At 30.1% G+C, this 20,702-nt stretch overlaps 1 pseudogene; it reads right to left on the bottom strand.

The window, feature by feature from the left end:
• Positions 1–14,692: 14,692 nt before the first annotated feature.
• LOC111308487 (protein DMP3 pseudogene) lies at positions 14,693–15,485 on the bottom strand (annotated as a pseudogene).
• Positions 15,486–20,702: the final 5,217 nt, after the last annotated feature.

Below are 20,702 nucleotides of genomic sequence, written 5' to 3'. Positions count from 1 at the left end.
AATCTAATAAATCTCATAAATCTAATGATCCGTTTGATTTATAAACAGATATAATATATGAGTGATAACGGTTCAATTTGATTTGATTTGATTTTTTTAGATATTACATAATATTATATAAATTTAAAATTTAATTCGAATCGAACTACACTTTTATTCGATTCGAACTGAACCGTTTTCTTGGTTTTTTTTAATGCAAAAGAGATTTTTTTTTTAGTTAACAAAAAAGTCAGGTTATACGAAACAGGAGAAGTCTGAGGTATTTAGGGGGACGATTAGAAGTTTGAGTTATTTTCTCCTTTATTTTTCTTATTTGCTGTTTTGGCATTATCTTTTGAGGTCTGAAACTCCATCCCTTTGCACATGTTGTTTTTTATCTTTCTTGTATGGGTTTATATCTAAAAGCTACAAGCTTCACCATGTTTGCAATTACTGCCTTGCTTGTTCTTTGAAGCTTAAAGCGTCAAATGGTCACCGTTTGTTGTTTATTGTTCTGCATGGACTGCCGTATGTACTTAAGGCTTCATTTTTTTTTTTGTTTACATGGTTTTGCTTTTTCTGCATGGTAGCCGTTCAGGGGAAGAGTCTTTGGGAAGGTTTTAGTCTCCTTTCTACCACAAAAGATGGTGATTGGTTTCCATGATCATAGGATTTGAGTTTAGTAGAAAAACAATTGTCAAATAGGCAGAAACATAGACTGTTTATATTTTTTTCATTCTTAAAGCTAGTTTTATGATTTTTGTCCTGGTGTGTCGATTTTACAGAAGTTTGAAGTCTTGTCTCCATTTCTTGCATGATTGTCTTTAATTGCATGAGTTTAGAATCCCAACAATTGCATAGTTTTAGGTTCTGCTGCGTGCCTTTTGTTTACAAGAAATTTTAAATCTTTTAACTTTCTTTTCCATATACTATAATGTCGTATAAAAAATGGTCCATTTTTTTAGTGAAACCACATACATGAATAGACATATAGGGCCAAGACGTGGGGGCATATCCTTTGCCTTCTTTTTGTTTGTCTTAAAACGGGATAGATCCGCACAATCTTTTATAGTTTGAATTTTATAATAAATAAATTTTTAAAATGTAAATCGTATAAATTAGTAACTAAAAAATATATGTTGCAAAATTTATCAAACTAAAAGAGTATGAATACAAAACTAGTCATCCATAATATGAGAGAGACACAGAAATTGTATTGTCACCCTTTTATATGAACTAAAGCTGTAATTAGTATCTCAAAAGTCTAACTTTACAATTCGAATGATTAGAATCCTATCCAATACAATCAATCTACATTGTAATTGGGAAAGAGAAAGGAATTTACTATTAAACTGTACCTAAAAGTCTGACTTTCAACAGCCAACAAAATTAATTCCTTTAAGAACCCAAAAATCAAATTGACTCCTAGGTCAGAGAAGTTAACGTGAATCGAAAAAGATTTGATTTATATTGTAAAAAGAAGAAGAATTTACTAGTAGCTTGTACCTAAAATAGCTTGTACCTAAAAGAAGATCCTTTTAGCAACCTGCAAAATCAATTCCTTAAGGAATCCAAAAATTTGATTCAACCCTGAGACACAGAAGGTCATGGGAATTGAAAAATATTTTTGACAAAAAAAAGGTACGGTATATACTAAAGGTAATAAGGGTGAAGAAAACCCACGTAGCGAGTAAAATCGATTCTTTTAGGAACTCAAAAATCCGATTAAGCCCTAGGACAGAGAGGCCTTATAAATTGAAAAAGATTCTTGATGAAAGAAATGTAAGGTATATAATGTGAGCAATGATGGTGGAGAAAACCCATAAGAAAAATTGATGGTTAACATGGGTGGAACTTGACAATTGAATGAGAAAAAAAGAAAAGGAAAACCCATGTAGAAGAACGATGAAAACCCATTAGCAAAACTCAAAGATAAGGAAAGAAAAAGAAAACAGAACTAAAGCCAAAAACCCATCACTTTGAAAGAAAAAAGAGCAAACCCAAACACTAAGATGCATGACATTTCCAAATCCAAAGAGATGAAATCCAAGATTACCCTAAGAAGAACCCTAGGCCAGAGAGGCACAGACAAAGGTTATTAAAAGTTGTTTAACTCTCCCAATTGACAAAAGAGAAAACCCATAAGAAAAGTTCTCAAAAAAGAAAAACCACAAGAAAAATTGATAGGTTGACAAAAGACATGGATGTATGGATCTTGACAAATAAAAGAGAAAGAAAGGACTAAAGCAAAAATGAGAAAACACATGTAGAAGAACGATGAAAACCTACACTAACACTAGCAAAATAAACCACCCATCATTACTGGGAAAACAAAAGATAAAAGAAAAGGAGTAAGAGAAATAATATTACTAAGAGAACAAAAACTAAGAGAATCATCTTGGTATGTGTCCATTTTTTGTTGGGACGACAAGGATGATAGCGGTTATCCTCCATCCTACATCTCTTTTTAAAGGTTATAACTTTAACCTTGCTCCAGCCAAAGTGGCAAGAACCTCATTCTCCTTTGCTTTTTGATTTTGCCATTGTTTGAGGAAAAGAGAGAGTGGTTGATTGGTCAACCCAAGAGGTATACTTTTTAACAGAAAGAAGTCTGTTTTTTATTGTTAAGAATTTAGTTATAAAGAGAGAAGTCTGTTCTATGTTGTTAAGAATTTGGTTATAAAGAGGTGCAAATGGGTACCACTTATATATGTGATTTTTTTTCTTCTAGCTCGAGAACTTTTTTTTCTAGAATACTTTTTACTATTTGTAAAGATTGAGACGTACATTCCTTTTCTTTTAATAATTATTAGGACCTATAATAGAGATGTCAAAAAGTAAAAGTTACAATATAAGATTGAGAAAATTTAGAATCTTTGACTATATTTATTCTCATGTTGAAGTAGTTTAAGACATTGTACATATCACAATGAGAATACACATAAAAACATCATTAGGCTAAGTAATGTCACACACACTTAAAAAAAAACCTTTCAAAGGATCATTTTCCAATAAATGTCTTAAAAATTTTACAAGTGTCATATATTATTGTGTACTACGGGGGAAAGGTCAAGACACCAACTCAATTACATATACGATATCATGCGTAGACATCAATGACCACCAAGCCAGGAAGCAACCAAAGAGTTCATATTAAAAGAAAAAAATTACAAATTTATATACCATCGAAACAAGCTGCATACAGTAATTCTCTACAATAATTTCATTGTACTTGATACTTGGATAATTAGTTGCCATTTCCCGACAGCCTGTAACCAAAAGTCTCACTTTTAACAATCAACAAAATCAATTTCTTTAGGAACCCAAAAATTAGATTGAGCCATAAGCCAGAGAGGGCAATGTGAACTAAAATAGATTCAATCTACATTGTAACAAGAAGAAGAATTTATTAGTAGCTTGTACCTAAGAGTAGATCCTTTTAGCAGTTAGCAAAATCGATTCCCTTAAGAATCCAAAAATTAGATTGAGCCTTAAGACATAGAGGCCCATGTGAACTGAAAAACATTCTTGATAAAAGAAAGATACAATATATACTGTGGGCAATGTGGTTGGAGAAAACCTAGGCAGCGAGCAAAATCAATTCCCTTAGGAACCCAAAAATCAGATTGAGCCCTAAGATAGAGAGGCCATGTGAATTGAAAAAGGTTCTTAATGAAAGAAAGGTAAGGTATATAATGTGAGCAATAAGGGTGGAGAAAACCCATGAGAAAAATTGATGGTTAACATGGCTGAAACTTGATTACTAAATGAGAAAAAAAAAAAACAAAAGGAAAACCCATGTAGAAGAACAATGCAAAACCCACTAGCAAAATTACGAAAAGAAAAAAAAAACAAACATAAAGCCAAAAATCCATCACTTTGAAAGAAAATTGAACAAACCCAAACACAAAGACGTATGACATTTCCAAATCCAAAGAGACGAAATCTAGAATTACCTTAAAAAGAACCCTAGGCCAGATAAACACAGAAAAAGTTTTTAAAAGTTGTTTAACTCTCTCAATTGATAAAAAAAAATCCCATAAAAAATTCTAAAAAAAAAAACCCAAAAAAAAGAAAGAAAACCCATAAGAAAAATTGACAGGTTGACAAAAAACATGGATGTATGGATCTTGACAAATAAAAAAGAAAGAAAGACTAAAGCAAAAAAGAAAAAACACATGCAAAAGAATGATGAAAACCCACACTAGCACTAGCAAAATAGACCACCCATCATTACTAGGAAAACAGAAGATAGATAAAAGGAGTATGAGAAATAATATTACCAAAAGAACAAAAACTAAAAGAATCATCTCGATACATTTCCTTTCTTTGTTGAGATGACGAAGACAATGGTGGTCATCCTTCATCCTACTTCTTTTCTTAAAGGTTATAACTTTAACTTTGCTCTAGCCAAAGTGGCAAGAACCTAATTTTTCTTTACTTTTTGATTTGGCCATTGTTTGAAAAAAAGAGAGAGTGGTTGATTGGTCAATGCAAAAAGGCATACTTCTTGATAGATATCTTGAAAACATAGAGAGGCAAAAAAAAAATCTATTCTATGTTGTTAAAAATTCAGTTATAAAAAGAGAAATTTGTTCTGTGTTGTTAAGAATTCAGTTATAAAGAGGTGTAAGTGGGTACCACTTATATATGTGTTTTTTTTCTTTTAGCTTGAGAATTTTTGTTTCTAAGATACTTTTTACTATTTGTAAAGATTGAGATGTACATTCATTTTTTTTTAATAATTATTGAGACTTATAAAAAAGATGTCAAAAAGTGAAAGTTACTAATCCAAGATCAAGAAAATTTAAAATCTTGGACTATCTCTATTTTCAAGTTGGACTAGTTTAAAACCTTGTACATATAACAATGAGAATACACATAAAAACATCACAAGGCTAAGTAATCTCACACACACTCAAAAAAAGACTTTTCAAAGGATCATTTTTCCAATAAATGTCTTAATGATTTTACAAGTGTCATATATCAATGTGTACTACAAGGGAAAGGTTAAAACACCAACTCAATTACATATATGATATCATGCATAAACATCAATGACCACCAAGCTAAGAAGCAACTAAAGAATTCATATTAAAAGATGAACTATAACAAAGAAAAAAAATTACAAATTCATATACCATTAAGACAAGCTGTATATAGTAATTCTCCATAATAATTTCATTATACTTGATACTTAGATATTTATGTGCCACTTCTCAGTAGTCTATACCAAAAAGTTTGACTTTCAGCAACCAATAAAATCCATTCCCCTAAAAACCCAAAAATTAGATTAAGCCCTAGGCCAAAGAGGCTAATGTGAACTAAAAAAGATTCAATATACATTGCAAAAAGAATAAGAATTTACTAGTAGCTTGTACCAAAAAGTAAATCTTTTCAGTAGCCAGCAAAATCAATTCCTTTAGGAATCCAAAAATCCAATTGAGCCTTAAGACACAAAGGACCATATGAATTGAAAAATATTCTTGATAAAAGAAATGTACGATGAAGGTGGAGAAAACCCATGTAGCAAGCAAAATTGATTCCTTTAAAAATCCAAAAATTCAATTAAAACCCAAGATAAAGAGGCCATGTGAACTAAAAAAAGTTCTTGGTGAAAGAAAGGTAAAGTATATAATATGGGCAATGAGGGAAGAGAAAACGCACGAAAAAAATTTATAGTTAATATAGGTGGAACTTGACAACTAAATGAGAAAAAAAAAGAAAGGAAAAACCCATGTAAAAGAACAATGAAAATCCACTAGCAAAACTCAAAGATAGGGAAAGAAAAAAAAAATAAACGCAAAGCCAAAAACCCATCACTCTGAAAAAAAAAAGAATAAACCCAAACACAAAGATGTATGACATTTTCAAATCCAAAAAGATAAAATCCAGGATTACCTTGAGAAAAACCCTAAGCCAAAGAGGCATAGACAAAGGTTCTTGAAAATTGTTTAACTCTCTCAATTGACAAAAGAGAAAACCTATAAGAAAAGTTTTCAAAAATGAAAACCCATAAGAAAAAAAAAAAAAACCCTTAAAAAAATTGACAGGTTGATAAAAGATAATGATACATAGATCTTGAAAAATAAAAAAAAAAAGAGAAAAGGCTAAAGTAAAAGAGAGAAAACACATGCAAAAAAAGATGAAAACCCACACTAGCACTAGCAAAATAAACCACCCATCACTTTTGAAAAAATAAAAGATAAAAGAAAAAGAGTACAAAAAATAGTATTACCAAGAGAATAAAAACTAAGAGGATTATCTCAGTACATGTCCATTCCCTATTAGGACAATGAGGACAATGACAGTCATCTTTCATTCTACTTTTTTTTTAAAGGTTATAACTTTAACCTTGCTCCAGCCAAAGTGGTGAGATCTTCGCTTTCTTTTACTTTTTGATTTGGCCATTGTTTGAGGAAAAGAGAATGTGGTTGATTGGTCAATATAAAGAGGCATACTTTTTGACAGATATCTTGAAAACACAAAAAGGTAGAGAAAAGCCTATTTTGTGTTGTTAAGAATTCAATTACAAAGAGATGTAAGTGGGTACCACTTATATATGTGATTTTTTTTCTTCTAGCTTGAGAATTTATTTTTCAAGATACTTTTCACTATTTGTAAGGACTAATACGTACATTCTTTTTCTTTTAATAATTATTGGGACCTATAACAAAGATGTCAAAAAATGAAAGTTACTAATCCAAGATAAAAAAAAATTTATAATCTGTGACTATCTTTATTTTCATATTGAACTAGTTTAAGACCTTGTATATATCACAATGAGGATACACATAAAAACATCATAAGGCTAAATAATGTCACACACACACACACACACTAAAAAAAAGACCTTTCAAAGAATTATTTTCCAATAAATGTCTTAATGATTTTACAAGTGTCTTATATCAATGTGTACTACAGGGGAAAGGTCAAGACACTAACTCAATTACATATACGATATCATGCGTAAACATCAATGACTACCAAGCCAAGAAGTAGCCAAAGAGTTCATATTAAAAGATGAACTATAACAAAGAAAAAAAATTATAAATTTACATACCATCGAAACAAGTTGCATATAGTAATTCTCCATAATAATTTCATTATACTTGATACTTTGATATTTAGTTGCCACTTTTCGACAACCTGTACCCAAAGGTTTGACTTTAAGCAGCTAATAAAATCGATTCCCTTGTAAACCTAAAAATCAAATTAAGCCTTACGCTAACGAGGTCAATGTGAACTAAAAAAGATTCAGTCTATATTGTAAAAAAAAAAAGAATTTACTAGTAATTTATACCTAAGAGTAGATCCTTTCAGTAGCTAGCAAAATCAATTCCCTTATGAATCTAAAAATTAGATTGAGCCCTAAGACATAGAAGGCCATATGAACTAAAAAATGTTCTTGATAAAAGAAAGGTATGGTATATACTGTGGGCAATGAGGGTGGAGAAAACCCACGCAACAAGCAAAATTGATTCCTTTAGGAATCCAAAAATCCAATTGAACCTTAGGACAAAGAGGCTAGATGAATTGAAAAAGGTTATTGATGAATGAAAGATAAGGTATATAATGTAGGCAATGATGATGGAGCAAACCCAAGAGAAAAATTAATGGTTAACATGGGTGAAACTTGACAACTGAATAAGCAAAAAAAAAAGGGAAAACCCATGTAAAAGAACGATGAAAACCCACTAGCAAAACTTAAAAATAGGGAAAGAAAAAGAAAAAAAAACTCAAAGCCAAAAATCCATCACTTTGAAAGAAAAATCAAACACAAAGACGCATGATAGTTTCAAATCTAAAAAGATGAAATCTAGGATTACCTTAAGAAAAACCCTAAGCTAGAGAGGCACAAACAAAGGTTCTTAAAAGTTATTTAACTTTCTTAGTTGACAAAAGAGAAAACCCATAAGAAAAGTTCTCAAAAGAGAAAACTCACATGAAAAAAAGAAAACCAACAAGAAAAATTGACTGGTTGACAAAAAACATAGATACATGGATCTCGACAAATAAAAGAGAAATAAATGACTAAACCAAAAGAGAGAAAACACATGCAGAAGAATGATGAAAACTCATACTAGCACTAGCAAAATAGACCACTTATCACTATTAAAAAAATAAAAGATAAAAGAAAAAGAGTACAAGAAATAGTATTACTAAGAGAAAAAAAAACTAAAAAAATCATCTCAATACGAGTTTATTCTTTATTGGGATAATGACGACGATGGTGATCATCTTCTCTCCTATTTCTCTTATAACTTTAATCTTGCTCCAGCCAAAATGGGAAGAACCCCATTTTTTTTTTTTTTTTGCTTTTTGATTTGGCCATTATTTGATAAAAAGATGTGGTGATTGATTGGTCAACGTAAAAAATCATACTTTTTTACAGAAATCTTGAAAATGTATAGAGGTAGAGAAAAATTTATTTTGTGTTGTTAAAAATTCAATTATAAAAAGAGAAGTTTATTCTGTGTTGTTAAGAATTCAGTTATAAAGAAATACAAGTGGGTACCATTTATATATGTGATTTTTTTTTTCTAGCTCGAGAATTTTTTTTTTTAGGATACTTTTTACCATTTGTAAGGACAATGACGTACATTTTTTTTCTTTTAATAATTATTGAGACCTATAACAAAGATGTCAAAAAATAAAAATCACTAGTCCAAGATAAAAAAAATTTAGAATCTCAGACTATCTTTATTCTTATGTTGAACTAGTTTAAGATCTTGTGCATATCACAACGAGCAAAATCAATTTTTTTAATAACCCAAAAATTCATTTAAGCCTCAAGATAGAGAAGCCATGTAAACTGAAAAAGGTTCTTGATGAAAGAAAGGTATGGTATATAATATGGGCAATGAGGGTGGAGAAAACTCACGAGAAAATTTGATGGTTAACATAGGTGGAACTTGACAATTGAATAAGAAAAAAAGAAAGGGAAAATCATGTAAATGAATGATGAAAACTAAGGATGGCATCGGGTCGGGTTTAGGACGGGTTTTGCTCGCCCTGAACTCGACCCGATTTTATGCTTATTAAACCTGACCTTAACCCGACCCAAATTTTTTAAATATTCGAACCCGACCCGATCTGATACTATGTAAATCGTACCTAATTCAACCCGACCCGAAATTAATAAAATATTATTTTTTAAATATAAATATTTAAAAATATCATTATATAAATATATATAATTAATTAATTAATTAATTAAAAAATAATTTTTTAATAATGTCGGGTCGGGTAGAGTCGGGTTTCAGGCATACCCAAACTCGACCCGACCCCGATTGTTACCTAATTTATCCGACCCGACCTCGACCCGAAACCCAAAATTCAAAAAAAAAAAACCCAATCTTATAGGGTCGGGTCGGGCCGAAACCTGTCGGGGATGGGCTTGATTGCCGTCCCTAATGAAAATCCATGAGCAAAACTCAAAGATGGCAAAAGAAAAAGAAAACAAATGCAAAGCCAAAAATCCATCACTCTAAAAGAAAATAGAACAAACCTAAACACAAAGACACATGACATTTTCAAATCCAAAGAGACGAAATCCATGATTATATTGAAAAGAACCCTAGGTCAAAGAGACACAGATAAAGGTTCTTAAAAGTTGTTTAACTCTTTCAGTTGACAAAAAAGAAAACCCATAAAAAAAGTTCTCAAAAGAGAAAACCCACAAGAGAAATTTATAGGTTAACAAAAGATATAGATGTATGGATCTTGACAAATAAAAGAGAAACAAAGGACTAAAGCAAGAGAAAGAAAACACACGTAAAAAAATGATGAAAACCTACATTAGCACTAACAAAACAAATCACAAAGGACTAAAGCAAGAGAAAGAAAACACATGCAAAAAAACGATGAAAACCTATATTAGCACTAACAAAACAAATCACACATCACTATTGGGAAAACATAAGATAGAAAAAAATGAGTACAAGAAACAATATTACCAAGAGAACAAAAACTAAGATAATTATTTTGGTACGTGTCCATTCTCTATTGGAATAACGAGAATGATGGTGGTTATCTTCTTTTCTACTTCTTTTCTTAAGTATTATAACTTTAACCTTGCTCCAGCCAAAGTGGCAAGAACCCTATTCTCCTTTGCTTTTTGATTTGGCCATTATTTGAAGAAAAAAAAAAGTGGTTGATTGGTCAACGTAGAGAGGCATACTTCTTGATAAACCTATTAAAGATGCAGAGAGATAGAGAAAAGTTTATTTTGTATTGTTAAAAATTCAATTATAAAGAGAAAAGTTTATTCTATGTTATTAAAAATTCGATTATAAAAAGATGCAAGTGGGTATCACTTATATATATGATTTTTTTTCTTTTAGCTTGGGAAATTTTTTTTCAAGATACTTTTTACTATTTGTAAGGATTGAGATGTACATTTTTTTTCTTTTAATAATTATTGTGACCTATAACAAAGATGTCAAAAAGTGAAAGTTACTAATTTAAGATCAAGAAAATTTATAATCTCTGACTTTCTCTATTCTCATGTTGAACTAGTTTAAGACCTTGTACATATCATAACAAGAATATACCTAAAAACATCACAAGGCTAAGTAATGTCACACACACTAAAAAAAAAAGACCTTTAAAAGGATCATTTTCTAATAAGTGTCTTAATGATTTTACAAGTGTCATATATCTGCATGAAAAAGGTGAAGACACCAACTTAATTACATATATGATATCAAGTGTAAACATCAATGACCACTAAGCCAAGAAGTGACCAAGGAGTTCATATTAAAAGATAAATTATAATAAAAAAAATTACAAATTCATATGCCATCGAAACAAGCTACGTACAATAATTCTCCACAATAATTTCATTATACTTGATACTTGGTTATTTAGTTGCCATTTCTTGGCAAGACTTCAAAAACAACCAATTAGCCAGTTTCATAATGTTGGCCTTATGAACAGCAATATCCTTCTTTTGATTGCTTAGATAAGCATATTCAAATGCATACTTAATTTACAATCTGCTTAAATAAAACTTTGTTATCCATTACACCAAAGAATAGCCAAATTACCTAATAAAAAAATCTTCAAAATTTCACACAAAAAACAATTCAATTATACTTGGTTACTTGCCTTAAGGCTCTCAACAACATAAGGCACAACCTCATGTTTAAGGCCGAAGTATTCCCCTTTAGTGTTCTCCATGAATACTATGATATCCATGTTTTCATGTCTGATTGGCAATCCTATGGCATCCATGTCATGTTACCGTGAACTTCGTACTTCTTGAAGTAAATTGGGGTGTGCATTGCTTCCATCACTTGTTCCATCGCATTCGTCACTATTGGTTTGATTCCATCACTTAGGATTAGGTTCATGGTTCTTGGGGCCCTGTTTCGTGGTCGGGGCATGTACGACATGGCTCGGGTTTGGGTTTTTTTGGCTATAAGGGTTCTCAAAAGAAGGATGGATTTATGTGACGTGGTCATTTTGAGGGTGAGGGTGTAGAGGATTTCAAAATTATTGACGGTCGAACTATGATTTCAAAATTGGGGAATTTTATTTGCATTCCCTTTAATGCTATATATACCCTATTTTTATATATATCTTAAATTCAAAATTTAATTTTTTATTTCTACTAAATATATTTTACTTCTCATTTTTTATTTTTCATTCTTATCTTTTGTCTCTTTTTATATTCTAAAACCTTTAAAACTTCTTGGAAATAAATATCTAAAAAATTTTAAGAATTCTCGAATATTTATTTTTAAAAAACTTAAAAGATTCTCAAATATTTATTTTTCAAGAAAATTGAAATGTTCTCGGATATTCATTTTTAAAATATTTTAAGTCTTTTCAAAATGCATATATGAGAAGTTTTAAGGTTTTTCAGATCTTTAGAAAGTTCGATTTTACTTTTAATAAAAAACTTTAATCATACGCTTATAAATTTATTTATTTGATTATGTGTACGAATGAAACTAAAATCAATATTTTCAACATATATAACGTAAACTTGGTTTTTTTTTTTTTTTTTTTTTGAGCTTTCAGCAAATCAAAGACACCGCTTTTATATCATGTATGCTTGAAAATTTGGTCCCTTCTATTCACGCATAATCAAGTAAGAATAAGTATATACATAACAGAACACAATTTTATGAAACTTCATTTGTTAACTTACTTTGACTAGTTTTATTTGAACCACACGCACTAGAAAATCGGTTACTTTGACTAGTTTCATATATTAACTGAAGAGTTGGGTATGGGTCCCACTTAACAATTCGGTAAGAAATTCCTTTTACGTTTTGACCGTTGCCTTGCTTTTTCTCTCTCTGCCAAACAAAATTCTCAATTTTCAGTTGATTAGATTAGGTGATCGAAGGGCGGTGTGATAATGAGTCGGAGGGCTAGTCATCAGCGGTTCGACTTGTTTGGCTTGGCCGACGAGGACGAGAGAGTTGAGAGGGAGTCCGAAGAGATTATTGGAAAGTTAAAGAATGCTGCAAGGGAATTTCTTCAGTGCTGTAACTTTCTTTCTCTTTTTCTATCTGTTGACTTTAATCTTTTCGTGTTTTATATGTTTGATGGCCGAGAAGTGCGGGAAAGTGTGATAATATGCATTTTGATATACCCAGCATGCTTTGAATGTTTTAGAAGGAAGTGAAAAAATGCCGCCGTTTATTTTATTCTAATTTCATCCTCTTCAAAGCCGTAATTTTCTTTCTCTTTTTCTATCTGTTGACTTTAATCCTTTAGTGATTACCTGTTTGGTGGCCGAGAAAGTGCAGGAAAATGTGATAATATTAATATTGATATATCTAGCGTGCTTTGAATGTTTTAGCAGGAAGTGAAAAAAATATTGCCGTTTGGTTTATTCAAATTTCATATCATTTTCTCTTTTTTTTTTCTACTGAAACTTTTTTGTTTCTTTTTTTTTTTTTTCAGTTGTTTTACCTCCATGTTGTTTGATATGATTATGTTTGTTTGTTTGATGAAAATCTATGTGGAAGAGAAATGGTGGCATTTGAACAGGAAAAGAAACATGTGACACTTTGTTTTTCCTTTTTACATTTTCTGGCTAACAAACGCGCCATAACTTATTGCATTCCATTTTGTTGACTTCTTTGTTAACTGCCTTTAACTTATGTATCTATGTAATATGTATGTGTATGTTGATTTAATAACCTTTTGCTATCCTTTGTAATAACCTAGCAAAATGAAATTAGTAATTGATCCTGACGTTGAAGGTATGGAGTTGGTTTAGGCTTAGTGTCATTTTTACTCTTTTATCCATGATTTCTTGTGTAATAGCTGTTGCAGATTGCAGCAAGACTAAGCGAAAGGTAGTTAGCAATGGACCGGTAGAACTTGATTCTGAAGTTACAGAACGTCAATGTGGGTTGTTATTGCTATTTTTCATTTCTTTTTCTTTTTTTTTTTTATGTTTATGTTTTGCATAATTTTTTAGTATGATATTTGATCTTGAGTTGGTTTGTAGGAAAATGCATTTCCATTATATCACACAATTTGTTACATTTCCTTTTCAGTGTTTCTTTCCTTCTTAAATCCTTTAACTTGTGTATCAAAGCAATATTTATATGCATATTTATTTACAACCTATTTCTTTCCTTTTCCAGGCGATGCCGCGCCCTATTTTCTGGAAGCATTGATGAGGATGATCTTATTAGCATCGGCCAGGGCAGCCCCGGAAAGCGTAGGGGCATCAGTGCTGCCACTTGCGCCTTGGTTGTCCTTAACATCCAGGTGTCCTTCAGTGCCGTAGCCCTTGCGCTTGTAATCCTCCAAATTCTGGTACTTGAGGTAAGGGCTGTTCTCTAATGGTAGCCCTTCCAGCATTTCATTCTTCTGGCTTTGTCCCTGTGTGGAAGTTTGTTCCTTGGCGTTAGACATAATCGATAATTCTCTCTACGTTCCCTGCTTCTGAATTTACTTTGAAGTTTTTTGTTTTTATTTAATTTCTCTTTTTGATTATTATATGCAAGAAGCCAAAGCATAATGTCCACGAAACTTTGCGAATTTCAAGCTAAAGTGGAGCGTAAACCAATGAAGTTGACGGTTTCAACTTATTTCTATCGCCCTAAAAGCCCCATCATTTGAGGATAAGCTCAAAATTAGTAAGTATAGTGTTTGTAGGAAAATGTTTTTACTAACATTGATACTTGTATAGTATGTTTTGTTTGGTAAAAAAAAAAAAAGATTGTTATATTTGAATTGACATTAGTTTACTCGTTTTTAGTAGTGAAATGTGATTCCATATTTGTTGTTATTAAGAGCACATTTGACAATAACAAAATTTGTGAGTAAACAAAGGAGATGTTAACTAGTGTTAAAGTAATATTTAAGGAAAGAAAAAGTGTAATTGTATATTATTTTTTAAAGTTATTTTTTAATATATTAAATGCAAAGATTTATTATTAAAATTTATTGAATTTTTAATGAGTTTGGCTTTTTCTTGGCTTAACTGGTTTGAAGTTTTTTTAGGTTCTTAAATGGTTTGATAAATATTGATTTAACATAAGTAATTGAATCGGTTATTTTGTCAATTTTTGATATAATTGGTTAAATTGATTGTTTCATTTTATTTTATTCACCACTCCTAACAAATTAAACTTAAGAATAAATATAAATGATAAGCATTAAAATAAAAAAAAAAGTCAGCATTAACTATTCCAATTTATTCTATTGATAAGTTAAATAATGCTTGACTTTTTGGTGTGACACTATTATATTCCTGAAGAAAATAAATAAATAAATGAACTATAGAGAAAAAGAAGAGAAGCTGAACAAAGTAATGAATAACTATTTGCCGGGCGTGACCGGGTAGCCAATTCCATGCCTTCCGGTTGGAAAAACCACAAATAACAAGCTGCAAATGAGCCCAATTCCAATTGGTGCAATGTTCAAAGCCTCCTGAGCTTCATGTTTAGGTGTTGGGTAGAAGCAATTCAAGACATTCTTGTCCCTTCAAAGCCACAGCACCAAACACAAGCACAGACAAAGCACCGTGGACTCCATCAATAAACTTGATTCTATACTTGCTCAGATCAGGCAGGTCTGAACCTGTAGGATGAGGGTAGTCAAACAGGAACATCCCTTTGAATGTTGCAAAACCATAATAAACTTGTCCATCTGATGACTTGACGCTGTCTGTGAAGGAAGCAAGAAAACAGGAAAGGGAAGGAAGAAGAGGGGGGCTAGCGTCATGGGGCGCGTAGCTGAGTCACACGATCCGTTGTTGGTGAAGATCGGCACAAGGAGTTGGAACGCTAGGAAGGTTGGCTAAGTTTGCCGTGCTTGTTAAGGTTTGAGAGATCGCCCGTTGGGACAAAGTGGGTGGCTTGATGGGCATTTTGGTGTTTCAGGCTCATGGTTGCTGCTGATGCTCGTTGTTGGTGCTCCTGATTGAGATGGCTGCTTGGAAACTACAGCTCTTGGCCTTAAAGATGTTTCCGACATAGTTATAAATCAAGAAATTCACAAGATTTTCAACCCAAACTGGTGGTTTAAGGCGGTTCTTACGACGGAGATACTGATCAAAGTATTTTTTAAGCAAAAGAAACTCGTGGCGCCTAGGGTGGAGATGGATGAAATGTGGGAGATTTGAAGGAGTTAGGTATTGTTAATTAAATCATTTTTAAACGGTTGTTTCCAGGGAATTTTCCGTTAGTTTAACGGCGTATAGACATGATCAACTCCAATGCCCATGTGCTGTTACCTCGTCATATTTAAATCATTTTATCAATTACTTACTTGATGTCAAGTGATAATAATAATAATAATAATAATAATAATAATAATAATAATAATAATAATAATAATAATTTATTATTATTATTATTATTATTATGCCAATGAACATTAAAATTGACATATTCTCTTAAGAAGCACAAGAAAGCTTATGGCACGCGTCGTAAGATGTGGCCAAAAATTTAATTAAACTGTTTTGCATTTAATATTGTATCCATTAGGGTTGTAAATGATACATTAGTACTCGTAAGTTATTCGAATTCGATTCAATTATTATCGAATCGAGCTCGAACTCGAGTAGCTTGACTTATCGATCGAGTCGAATTCAAGTATTTTTATATCTGACTCGAGTAGCTCACGAGCCTAATCGAGCTTTTATATTTAAATATATTTTATTATTTAATTAATAAAATATTTCGAGTCCGAGTTCGAATTCGAGTATGAATAATCGAATTCTTGTCGATTATACGAATCGAGTTTATTTTTATATATTAATCGAGCTTAATCGAGCGAGCTTGAATAGCTCGAATTCGATTACGAATCGAACTCGAGCTTGAAAAATAAAACTCGATCGAGTTCGAATCAAATATTGAATCCCGAGTTGTGAATTGAGCTCGAACTTCTCACTATTCAACTCGATTCGACTCGATTACACCCTTAGTATCCACCGCCCAGAAAATTGATTTACTTCAAAAGAATGTTCTCATGGACATTCAGCGGAGTTGAATACTTTACCTCCAATATTATTCTTCAGACTATACAAGTGGTTAATCCGTTAATTAATTAACAATGACTTAATACTATAGTTTTCTTATGGGAATATATAACAAATGTTTTTCTGGTCAGGAAAATATAAGAAATGTTTAAGTTAGATAAATTAGTATTTAAAATTAAATTAGGATTTTTATATATTGCAATATTGGAGTATTAGCTAGGGAAAAATGAAAAAATGGAAAAATGAGGGATAAACATCAAATAGATAAATATCGGTTGATCCATCCAAAATCAAGGTTCAATTAAGTCATATTCAAATAAATTCGATTTTATTAAAAAATATTAATTAATGGTTTTATTAATTAAATAATATATAGATCAAATTGAATTGAATTTAAATTTAAATATTTTTGTCCAAAACTTGACATTAAGTCTAATGAATTCCATAGATCTAACAAACTGCTTGGTCTATGAACAGATTTAATATATAGAAGTGATAACGATTTGATTTGATTCAATTTTTTCATATGTTGTATAATATTATATAAATTTAAAATTTAATTCAAATCAAATTGCATGTTTATTTGATCCTGAACCATTTTTTTTTACTTTTTTTTTATGCAAAAGAGATTTTTTTTTTAATTAACAAAAAAGTTAGGTTATAAAAAACAAGGGAAGACAGGTATTTATATGGGGGTTAGAAGTTTGAGTCATTTTCCCCTTTATTTTTCCTATTTGATGTTTTGGCATTATCTTTTGCAGGGGTCTGAAACTCCATTCCTTTGCACATGTTGTTTTTTGTCCTTCTTGTATGGGTTTATATCTAAAAGCCACAAGCTTCACCATGTTTGCAATTACTGCCTTGCTTGTTCTTCGAAGCTTAAAGCTTCAAATGGTCACTATTTGTTGTTTATTGTTCAGCATGGACTGCCGCGTGTATTTAAGGCTTCATTTTTTTTTGTTTGCATGGTTTGCCTTTTCTGCATGGTAGCCGTCCATGGGGAAGATTCCTTGGGAAGGTTTTAGTCTCCTTTCTACCACAGAAGATGGTGGTTGGTTTCCATGATCATAGGATTTTATTTTACCAGAAGAGCAATTGCCAAATAGGCAGAAACATGGACTGTTTATATTTTTTCATTCTTAAAGCTGGTTTTATGATTTTTGTCCTGGTGTGTCGATTTTACAGAAGCTTGAAGCCTTGTCTTCATTTCTTGCATGAAAGTCTTTAATTGCATGAGTTTAGAATCCCAACAATTGCATAATTTTAGGTTCTGCTGCATGCCTCTTGTTTACAAGAAATTTTAAACCTTCAATTGTTTTTTCTATTTACTGATAATGTAGTATAAAAAATGATCCTTTTTTTTAGTGAAACGACAGACATGATAATAACATCATATAAACATATAAAGCCAAGATGTGGGAGCCATATCTTTTGCATTCCTTTTATTTGCTTTAAAATGAGATAGGTTCATACAATCTTTTATAGTTGAAATTTTATAGTAAATAAGTTTTTAAAATGTAGATCATAAAAAGCCAAGACATTGGGGCATATCCTTTGCATTCCTTTTGTTAATTTTAAATGGGATAGTTCTAGGTAATTTTTTTGAGTTAAAATTTTATAATAAATGAAAATTTAAAATATAAAGCATAAAGTTCATTCCCAATAAGGATTTACTTTCATATATATTTAATTTTAATCATGTCTAAGCATATATTTTTATATTTTTTAAGTTTAATTACAAGTTTAATTTTATGCATTTTTAATTTCCTTATTGGTTGGATTCCTATGCTTGTTTTAATTTAATCTTTGATATTTTAATCTATGTTTGGCACATTTTATTTTTCATACACTTAGATTTATGCAAAACAAATAATAATAATAATAATATAAATGAAATTTTTCGATGATGAGATTTTAAAAAAGTTCGAGTAATGATTTCTTAAAATCTCTACATGAAAATATTTTTCTAAAAAATACTACTAAAGTAATGGTATATTTAGGAAAGTATTTGATATAAAATATTTTTCATTTGTTTTCCTAAATTTATATTTATAATTAAATGATATTTTAATAATATAAAAAAAGGGAAATAATGAAAAAAAAAGATCATTTTTCTTTCTAATGAAATTAACACAATGATACTTGAATATTATGATTAACTATTTTTTATTTTCAATAAAAAATAATAGAAATTAAAAAATTAGAATTAGGATTAGAATAAAATTAAATGAGAAAGAAAAAAGTAAACACAATCTCTGAGGATAAGATTTTAAAGAAGTTCAAGTAGATATTCTTATAAAATCCCTAAGTGAAAAAATTTTTCTTAAAAAACTACCAAAGTTTCAGAGTGTCTAGAAAAATTTTCAATAAAATATCTTACTTACTTTGTTCCTTTTAAAACTTTTTAATAGTAATAGTGAAATAATTAGGGATTAATACAAAATTAAAATGAGCAATGAAGAAATATAACATAAGTAAGATAGGTAATATATTTTCTTAAAATATGTATAATACTTTTTTTTTTTCATATGCATCTTGCACTTATTCTTGGCACTACATAATCTTGAATGTAACAAAGTTTCCGATGATAGGACCTAAGGAAATCCAAATAGTAATTTTTGAATATTTCTTAAGTGAGAGAATTTTTTTAAAAATATTGCTAAAAAATTAAAATATCTATAATGATTCTCAATATGAAAAATTTTCATTTATTTTTCACTTCTAAAAATGAACTTTTATATAATGCAATAACATCATAAATTAATCCATGTACATCATACTAAAAATTAAAAAAATAATAATAAATATAAATCAAATTTCTAGAATGAGATCCTAAAAGAGTCTAAGTATTGATTTTTTAGGAATATCTAGGTAAGAAAATTTATCTAAAATGCCTATATTATATCAGAGCAGTTAGGATAATTTTTTATAAAGATTTTTCATCTTTTTAATAAATAAAATAAGAAATTAATTTTTTAGAAAATATTATTTGATTTTAAATTATATATATATCATATTTTATGCTTATTAAATATATATATTGATGGTAAATATGAATTGCTGAGAATATGATTTTTCAAATTTTCGAGTAGTAATTCTTAAAAACTTCTTAGATAAAAAAGTTCTTTTTAATATTGTCAGAGTATTTGAATATTTTTAAGGATTTTTTAATATGCAAAGTTCCTATTTATTTTTTAAACAAACAACTAAAAATATTTTTTACTACAATAAAGACAATAAAAAAATTAATTATAGATACCAAAATTAAGATCATTTAGTCATAATTAAAGAATATATAATTAATTGATACCATTTTAAACGATGCTTGAGGGCATTAATCTTTCTTTAGGCGCAATTGACTCTTGAATTCAAATTATTTTCGTAAACTTAAAAAATTATCTTTTTGGATAAAGTATTAATTAATTTTAAAATTTTTGTTAAAATGTAAATTTTAATAAGTGACTTATCACATTTAACTAAAAAAGATCGGTGATGATTTATTTTTATTTTCAAATTCATCTAATGATCACAAAACTGTTACCACATCTATTATATCCATACTTGTTACAGATGTAGCTGGGGTTACGCTCTTATGCTCTCCTGGCCTTTGTAATTTCAGGCATTTTGCCCGCCTTTAATTGTTTCTCTATGTTATTTCCCTTTTCACCAAAATAATAATAATAATAATAATAATAATAATAATAATAATAATTACCGATCGAGAGTACTACTTTGGATAACTTCTGTGCATGAATATAACTCTTCGATTTGGGCACAGTGAGAAGTTATAATTATCAAAATGTAACCAGTGGAGAATTTTAGTTAAAATTTTAAACACCAAAACCCTTTCATAGGATAACTGATAAAACAACCAAGATTTTGAGTTATATTTTGAAACTTGCATCTGTTCTGTTGTCAAAGTTCTAAACTAGGCCGTTAATTTCTTCACCATATGGAGAAATACCCGTAAGCTTTACTTCCAGTCAATCTGTCGAAACAATAAGGTATTAGTAAAGTTTTTTTTTTTTTTTTAAATAGAAGAAGATCATTCATCTTACCGATAGCATTGGTGTTAACCAACATATTTGAGAACGCAAAGGAAGGCTGACACTAGGAAATGAGCGTTCAATTCTTCCACTTTGCAGTTAATATACACCACCATCACAAGATAAAATGGGCCATGGATCATCTCTGCAGTAGTCACAATCTTGAGTAAAGTAAATGCAATTTCCTTGATGAACCCCTGTAACATCTTTGACTG

The sequence above is a fragment of the Durio zibethinus genome, chromosome 2 (assembly GCF_047325235.1).
Source record: "Durio zibethinus cultivar Kanyao isolate XHJ-2024 chromosome 2, ASM4732523v1, whole genome shotgun sequence".
NCBI lineage: Eukaryota > Viridiplantae > Streptophyta > Magnoliopsida > Malvales > Malvaceae > Durio > Durio zibethinus.
Note: the sequence above shows the minus strand (reverse complement) of the source record. Positions and strands in the feature narration are given on the sequence as shown.